At 23.1% G+C, this 8,881-nt stretch overlaps 1 long non-coding RNA gene across 1 annotated transcript in view; it reads left to right on the top strand.

The window, feature by feature from the left end:
- Positions 1-5,204, top strand: part of LOC111627988 — a 41,385-nt gene extending 36,181 nt beyond the window's left edge. Inside the window, exon 2 of the long non-coding RNA XR_002757100.1 lies at positions 5,135-5,204. This is a non-coding gene — a long non-coding RNA (uncharacterized LOC111627988). The remainder of the gene's footprint in view (positions 1-5,134) is intronic.
- Positions 5,205-8,881: the final 3,677 nt, after the last annotated feature.

Below are 8,881 nucleotides of genomic sequence, written 5' to 3' on the forward strand. Positions count from 1 at the left end.
ATATATTTATTTATTATTAGCAAAGCTATTGAAGTTTCTTACTATTTTACATTGTCTTGAAACTTCTTAAATTCACTTTTAAACTAGAAATTTTATTAACATTAAAGGGTTTTCGAGAAACAATAAAATAAATTATATTAAATGCGAAACAATAAAAAGTAAATTGTTCATATTAAATTTTGATAATCTTAAATCAATATTAATTGATATTGACATGTCTAACTTTTTTTAAAATTTGATTATTCGTTTATTTTATTTTAAGATTAGAATTTCAATTTGTCTGTCTGTCCTTCCTTAATCTCTAGAACGGAATTATATATAAGAAAGCTGAGACGAGATATGGAAAACTTAGGGACAAGAGATTTCAGATTAACTGTATATAAACTTCCAATGTAAAACGGAAGTCACGTTATTTCAATTCAAAAATTTTCCCCTGAAAGATGATTGGCACGACTCTATTGCTAACAGGAAAAGTATGATGTACAGGGGCAAGACATACTAATTTGAGATTGAGAATAAACTTATTTAATGAATATTAACAATATATGTTAAAATATTTTTAATAATTTGTCAGTTTTTAAGTTATATAGTCTGTTATTAATCCCTAACTTCATTACACATAATTTATTCAGTAGCGAAATAGAAAAAAGGTTTTGTTAATTTGTAAGGAATGTAAATAAATCTAGAACGTTTAGATTATTATTTATTAGAGAGAGGAAAAAAAGAAACACAAAAGAATTAATCGAAAATGGAAATTACTAACTCCATAGGAATATTTAAAAAAAATTAATTATTTTAATGCCAATCTGCATATTACGAATTAAAAATAATTCGAAAATTCTCCTGGGTTATTCCGTTTCTTTTAGTAAATTAAATGGTATTTTCTATCGATGATCTTATTTTAATATATTTTACGACTTTAGTACTGTAAATTACATATATTTTTTAAAAATTATCTTCGATTATGATAATGATAGAACGAGCTTTTAAGAAGTAATATTAAAGAAATTAATTAAAATCATAAAATAAAAATAAAATTAATAACATAAAGATGATTGCATTTTCAGTTGCCACAGGCATTATATATTTGTATAAGATCAGTTGAATGTCGTAGTTTGAATACTCTGAATTTTCAATTTAGAATAGTATAAATACACAAAGTATTATTGATGTTTCTTATTTTTAGAATTACTAAAGTCAAAATATTAAAAAAAAAGTGGATTATCTGATGTTATATTTTATATATTATTTGAAATTCAATAGATTTAAGTTTGTATGAAAATGGACTTTCTATTTTGATGATACTTTCCTGCATAGAAAACAATAAAATATGGTTTATGTAGCAAATTTAATTTAATCATTTAACATTTTAAAAATTACACAACGTAATTTAAATTGTATAAAACTGACATTCTGTAATACATTTTAAACACATTTATCTAATTTAATGTATTTAATATTCTTTGAATTATTTGGTAGTTTTGAATTTTGGAATATTTTTTCTGCATTAAATGTAAAAAAAATTCAGATATTTTAGATAAATCTGATTTATATATATATATAAATCATATTATTATATAAAATTTTATACATAAAAAAAGTACATATTATTCAGAATGGCGACAGAACTTCGCCATAAACGTTTCAGTATGAATTTAGATATGAGTTACTTTGTATATTCTATAGTAATCACAACACGACTTTATGTGGTTCATATTTTGGATTGTAAAGAATCGACAGTTTGATTAATTTAATATATAAAATTATAAATTGTTTACAATGACATTTTAATTATAAAAAAATATAAAGATGTCTTGAGAAGAGGCAGTACGAAAAAAAAAAAGATATTTAAGGTTTTTTTTCTATACATTTACTAAATATTTGACCTTTTGACCTATGTATAGTTGTATTCTATATTGCAAATCATGTATTTGTTTAATATCACTTGTAATTCTTACTTGTTAGTGTGATTGACTGAAAATAAAATGTGATTTGCTAAATCTTGAACAGCAGGTTCAGGTTACTATTTATATAACTTATAAATATTATTTAATAGAACATATTAAAAATATAATTATAAAATCACATACCAGGATCTAAGTTATTGAGTAATGGCGTAGGAGTTTTAAAATAAACTTTGTTTTATTTATTCAATTGAATTTTATTGAAGCGTTAATGATTTATTCACGAATAAACTAAAGTTTCTGTTTTTTATTCTAAATTTTACTGACAAAAAATATGCCGGCTGAATTCGATAGTTTAGTTTAAATTATTTAATATACTGTACACAATACTATAATGTTTTAGACTATTTATTGGTGTAAGTACACAGTACTTACTTATACTAATACATGGTTTTACTTTATTTAAATTTACTATTATTTTCTTTTCAAGACATCTTTTACAAGATGGGACATTTATTAATATGATAATCATTAATGTAACCTTATCTGAGCTCTGTTTAAAATTTAATTATGTTATAACTTTCGTATATGATAATATTTTTGCACCATGTTCTTGCTTAGATTAGATTTACTGTCATATTTATGCCACTTTATAATGCGATATTGCTGAATTTGATCTAAAGAATATTATTATGTAAAAATATTATGCTATATATTATGTTATATAGAAAATTTCAGAATTTTGAAATAAAATCGCTATTCTAACACATATTTTCATGTAAATTGATATATTAATCATACTTCTCCATCGACTGTCATCATGTCTTTGTTGTTTTCCTCTAGGACATGAATATAAAGAATGGCAAGATTAAATTAATTTTTATTCTACATAATATATTACAATTATATTAAATTGTTTTATAAACAGGAAAATATTTATCTTTCCAAAGTTATTAAAGCTTTCCATCAATATTCAGTTTACTAAATACACTAGAATCATTAAGATAATCTTATAGTTTTGATACTTTTTTTTAAATATTACAAATAGGCTAATTATAAATAAAATAACAGTTATTTTCATAATTAGAGAATAAATCTGCATATTTTTTTAAAAAATAATTCTTCATTTTAATTACTTTACAAGCAACATAATAACAGAAGTTTTCTTTCATTTCTTTATTTATTCAAAATTTGTTAAAATGTAATAATACATGTAAGATGTAACAAATACAGTATATATTATATTAAAAATTTTATTGTTCTAATTATTATTTTTTTACTTTTTAATTGAAATCTCATAAATTAACAAATAGAAAAATAATTTCTTTTTACTTAAGGCCCAATTTTTAATTGTTTTTCTTTAATTTTTTCATTACAAAATGAATAAAATAATCGTATTTCTTCTGACTTTTTAAATATTATTTAATACGTTAATATATATTAGAAAATTTCAATTTTTTAATGTTAATCTGACTCGATAATTAGTATTTAAATTACTTTATTATCTGTTAATTTAGATTTTAAAATAATTGAAAATTTGTCCTAGTTCATACGTAATATCGACTTTTTATTATTATTATTTTTATATATATATATAATTTAATTTATAGATCTACATTCAATGCATTAAGCGAAAAAATTCTCTATATTGATTATAAAAATTAATTCAAAATTAAAGAAGGAATGCTTATTAGATTAAAAGAAAGTTGGAGGTTGTAATCGTTTTCAATGTCGTTTTTCAACGTTAAAAATTTAAATTGAATCACTCCCCGTTATCGAAAAGAAAATTAAAATCATGTTCTGAAAACAAATGACTAACCTCTATAAATATAAATGAAATAATAATAAGACTCCATTATTTTAAATTATATGGAAAGACAATTATGCTTGTTATTTAATTACAGAATTAGAAGAGGTGAGTTATTAATACCACTAATATAGTTTTTTTTTTGTTTGTTGTAATTTAATATTTTATTATGGAATTTTTTTCTAAGTTTAACAATTAATTTTTGATTGATCTATTTTTATGTGCTAAAGAAATTTAACTAATTCGTCTTTTCCTGTGAAAGTTTAAGCTTGTTTTTGGAAAATTTGTTACTATAAATTTATACGAAATCGTTTATTTATTCGTGTCTTTCGTAAACAGAGAGATGAAAAGAAAATATTAAGAAACAACTCTAAATGAAAGTTTTTATCTGTTAAGAATTGAACTGAAGTGAAATAAGACTTGCCATTTTTTGCTTCATTTATTGGTTAATTGCACAATAAATACGTTGAGAATAAAGAATAGGTTGAAACGGATCGATAAAAGAAAACATTTATATTTCCTCGTTTCTCTCTGTGAGTTGGACCAAATATTTTTACCAAAACTGTTTGTTTTCTTCTTAGTTTTCTGTCCACTAAAATATTTATAATACTTCTTTATACACATTCTAAATATATTATTATTAAATTATTTATGTTATGTTTACTTTAACAAAACGAAATTCTTTATAATTCTTTTGTAATTACTATTATTATTATTATTATTATTATTTAGAATTGAGGTTAACGTTATTGATGTTAGTTTTAACGTTTAGTTCTGTTCTAAATAGGCTATTTTGATTTAAAGCGATATTGTTTATGATATTTGCATTTTCACATTTTTAATTAAATTTTATGAACATATATTTACATAATTTTATAAACTTTCGTGTTATGTGATTACTCTTTATTTATGGGAATCTTTCCTATTTTATAGAAGTATAGTAAAACCTGTGTAAATCGAATATTTCCCCGGTTTGGCAGGTTTCATTTTGGACAGGTTTCACTGCATTATTCATTAGTTAAACCGTATTTTATCATTATTATTCTTTTTTTTTTTTATAAATTGTTTTTTTAAATGGATATTAATTGTACTTAGTAAAAAATAAATGTTTTAATATGTAGTGAAATGCTAAATATACCGTCTGAAATTATTTTTAATTTTAGTTTTTTTATTCCTTATATAAAAATTCATTTCGAAACTAAAACATATTAAATTTCTAATATCGGAGAAATTACATTTAAAACGAAAAACATCATAATACTGTAATAAAATTTTTAAGAATATGTCTATAATAGTTTTCCCTATTTCTAGAAGAACATTCGTATGATTATTACACGAGATTTAAATACATAATTAAGTGAATAATTTTAAAAGTAAAAAATTAAATTCAAATGTTTTCTTTTTTTTTTTTTTTTATTTATAGGTTTCAGACCCCGTCCAGCAGGCCCAATAAATATTTCAGGTCCGTTCTTTGTCATGTGGTGGTGACTTCTAAATAAAACCCGAAAAGTGTATATGTGCCATTCAATCCTACACTTAGTATGGCCATGGTAAACAGTCTAACGAACGTAAAAGATTCCCGTTGGCTTCAGTTAGAAGTATGTCGAGAGTTTCAAAGAAACAAATGTACCCGTCCCGACACAGAGTGCAAGTTTGCTCATCCACCTGCCAACGTTGAAGTGCAAAACGGACGTGTCATCGCTTGCTATGACTCAACCAAGGTATTTTTCTTTACATATTTAATACTCTATATGAGAATTCCCGTCGGCTATTTATTTTAAATGATACATCCTTTTACTATATATTATTTACGTCAAACAAATATTCGTGTCAATTTATTCATTGTGTGATTTAAAAGTCTTGAAGTTTATATTTAAATCTTTAAATTAATTCATGAAAAAATTAAAAGTTTAATTGGTTAATTAGATTAACTTAAATAATATATTTTCCTTTTATTTTAAATATGTAATTTTTGTATTAATCTATTAATTATTGATAAAAAAAAGGGGGGAGGGAAAATATTGAGTATATCGAGATACAAGAGTTCATTAAAAGATTTCATTCTAATTAGATATTGTTACATATAATTAACCTACCATAAAAGCATACTGTTGACACGAGTGAGTAGTTAATTGCTTATCTAAGTACGTAATTATATAATTAGAGCATTGTCCACTATAAACATACAATATTTGTATAATTTTCAAATGTTTATAGTCTGATGATTATTATGGATACAATTTATTATAGTTATAGAGAAGTAATAATAAATAATATACTCAGAGAAGTAATGTGAATGTCGTAAAAGTTTTTAATCAAGATATTGGCTACTTAAACGTATCGATTATCCTTAAACCTTATGGTGTATTCTGCAGTGAAAAGTATTTGGAAAGAAGATAAAAGTTGTTTGCTTAGAGAATGAATAAATCGTATTGTAAAACGGACACAAAAAGACTAGATAGCTTGCATTGTTAAAACGAACGAACAATGCAGCCAAAGTTAAAGGGTTTAGAAAATGGAACGAAGTTCGTAAGGATAATGCAAATGATTCATGTTAAAATGGAAAATGATGTGAAAAAAGAAGATTATTTAATGTGTGTTTGGAATTTTTTTTACCGATTTTAGAATGGTTGTGACGTTAATTAGATAATTAATCCTCAAAAGTTATCGAAATTAAGTAATAGTTAAGATGAAAGGAATGCTAATAAAGAAATTCGATCATTAAGGAATTGGAAATATGTGAAAGTTGATGGTCGAACTATTTTTTAAGATTACTTCGTTACGCAAATTAAATTTTGCTCCAGCTAATATATACATTAGAATAGATCGTAATGAGTTTAGCAAATGTCAAGTTTTATGGAAAATTGTTTATTAACTGCAGTAAAAAATTTAGAGAAATTCACATAATATTATATATATATGAGATTTTGCAAATTTTTCTAAACTTTTTAGTATAGGCTATATATACTTTCTATAAAATGAATACAAATATAAAATTAGGTAAGTAGAAAATACTGCATGTATATTATACAATGGAAAAGTGCATTTTGCTAGCGTTATAATTAACGATTATGATCATAAAACATTGATCGTGTCATCTTCTACTATACTTTCAGGTAAGTTTTAGTAAATTTTATTTACATTTTTCCTTAGTAATGTAGTTAAATATTATTGTTTGATTGATGAACGTACCGGTGTCATCCCTAAACATCGCTAGTTTGAGACTATATAAAGCCCAGCCAGTCAGAATGGAAAATTAATATAAGGACACAATATGATTCTCAAACTTATACTGTAACTAATTACTGTAATATCGGTATGGCAAAGATTTTCTGATACCGAAAATACTCGTAAATTATAAATATTCGTTTTGCAATAAATAACGATAGACTGACTATACAGTACAGTACAGTACGATTCGTTTAATTTGGTATAAACTGTTATTTTTCTGGTTCGAATCAATAAAAGTAAGCGATTTTTAAAACCGAACATTACTGTTAGTTTCGTTAAGGAATTTTTTCCATGTTTAGTGTTTGAAAAAAACTCGATACCAAATGACGTACGATGAATTTACCAAACAGTTTATCGGTTTTTATGTTATATAAAAACACGCTTAATTAAAATAACGTTAATTCAATATTTAATTCTTTGTTTTATGTTTAAATTTTTGATTTAATTCTTTAACAAATGAGAAAATTTATATATATATTTTTTTAATCCTTCGCACTTATTATAAAACAATTTTTTAAATATTACAGTGCTTTGTAATGATTGAAAAAGAAAAGAAAGAGACAAACATTTTGTACAATAATGTTTTACAAAATTTAGAGAAAATAATTTATTAAATATATGTACTGTACATATTACAAAATGAATAGATAAATTCTAAGAAAGCGAAGGAGAATGACAGATATTATTGAAAAATGCTGAAAAATAAAACCTAACATGGAAACATTTAAGCAAATAAATTACTAGTTGTGATATATTTGGCATATTACTCGTATTGTAGGGAAAATAATAAAGTTTTGTATGCATTGNTATAAATTTATACGAAATCGTTTATTTATTCGTGTCTTTCGTAAACAGAGAGATGAAAAGAAAATATTAAGAAACAACTCTAAATGAAAGTTTTTATCTGTTAAGAATTGAACTGAAGTGAAATAAGACTTGCCATTTTTTGCTTCATTTATTGGTTAATTGCACAATAAATACGTTGAGAATAAAGAATAGGTTGAAACGGATCGATAAAAGAAAACATTTATATTTCCTCGTTTCTCTCTGTGAGTTGGACCAAATATTTTTACCAAAACTGTTTGTTTTCTTCTTAGTTTTCTGTCCACTAAAATATTTGTAATACTTCTTTATACACATTCTAAATATATTATTATTAAATTATTTATGTTATGTTTACTTTAACAAAACGAAATTCTTTATAATTCTTTTGTAATTACTATTATTATTATTATTATTATTATTTAGAATTGAGGTTAACGTTATTGATGTTAGTTTTAACGTTTAGTTCTGTTCTAAATAGGCTATTTTGATTTAAAGCGATATTGTTTATGATATTTGCATTTTCACATTTTTAATTAAATTTTATGAACATATATTTACATAATTTTATAAACTTTCGTGTTATGTGATTACTCTTTATTTATGGGAATCTTTCCTATTTTATAGAAGTATAGTAAAACCTGTGTAAATCGAATATTTCCCCGGTTTGGCAGGTTTCATTTTGGACAGGTTTCACTGCATTATTCATTAGTTAAACCGTATTTTATCATTATTATTCTTTTTTTTTTTTATAAATTGTTTTTTTAAATGGATATTAATTGTACTTAGTAAAAAATAAATGTTTTAATATGTAGTGAAATGCTAAATATACCGTCTGAAATTATTTTTAATTTTAGTTTTTTTATTCCTTATATAAAAATTCATTTCGAAACTAAAACATATTAAATTTCTAATATCGGAGAAATTACATTTAAAACGAAAAACATCATAATACTGTAATAAAATTTTTAAGAATATGTCTATAATAGTTTTCCCTATTTCTAGAAGAACATTCGTATGATTATTACACGAGATTTAAATACATAATTAAGTGAATAATTTTAAAAGTAAAAAATTAAATTCAAATGTTTTCTTTTTTTTTTTTGTTTATTTATAG

This window comes from Centruroides sculpturatus, unplaced genomic scaffold (assembly GCF_000671375.1).
Source record: "Centruroides sculpturatus isolate CEXI.00-Female unplaced genomic scaffold, Cexi_2.0 scaffold487, whole genome shotgun sequence".
Classification (NCBI taxonomy): domain Eukaryota; kingdom Metazoa; phylum Arthropoda; class Arachnida; order Scorpiones; family Buthidae; genus Centruroides; species Centruroides sculpturatus.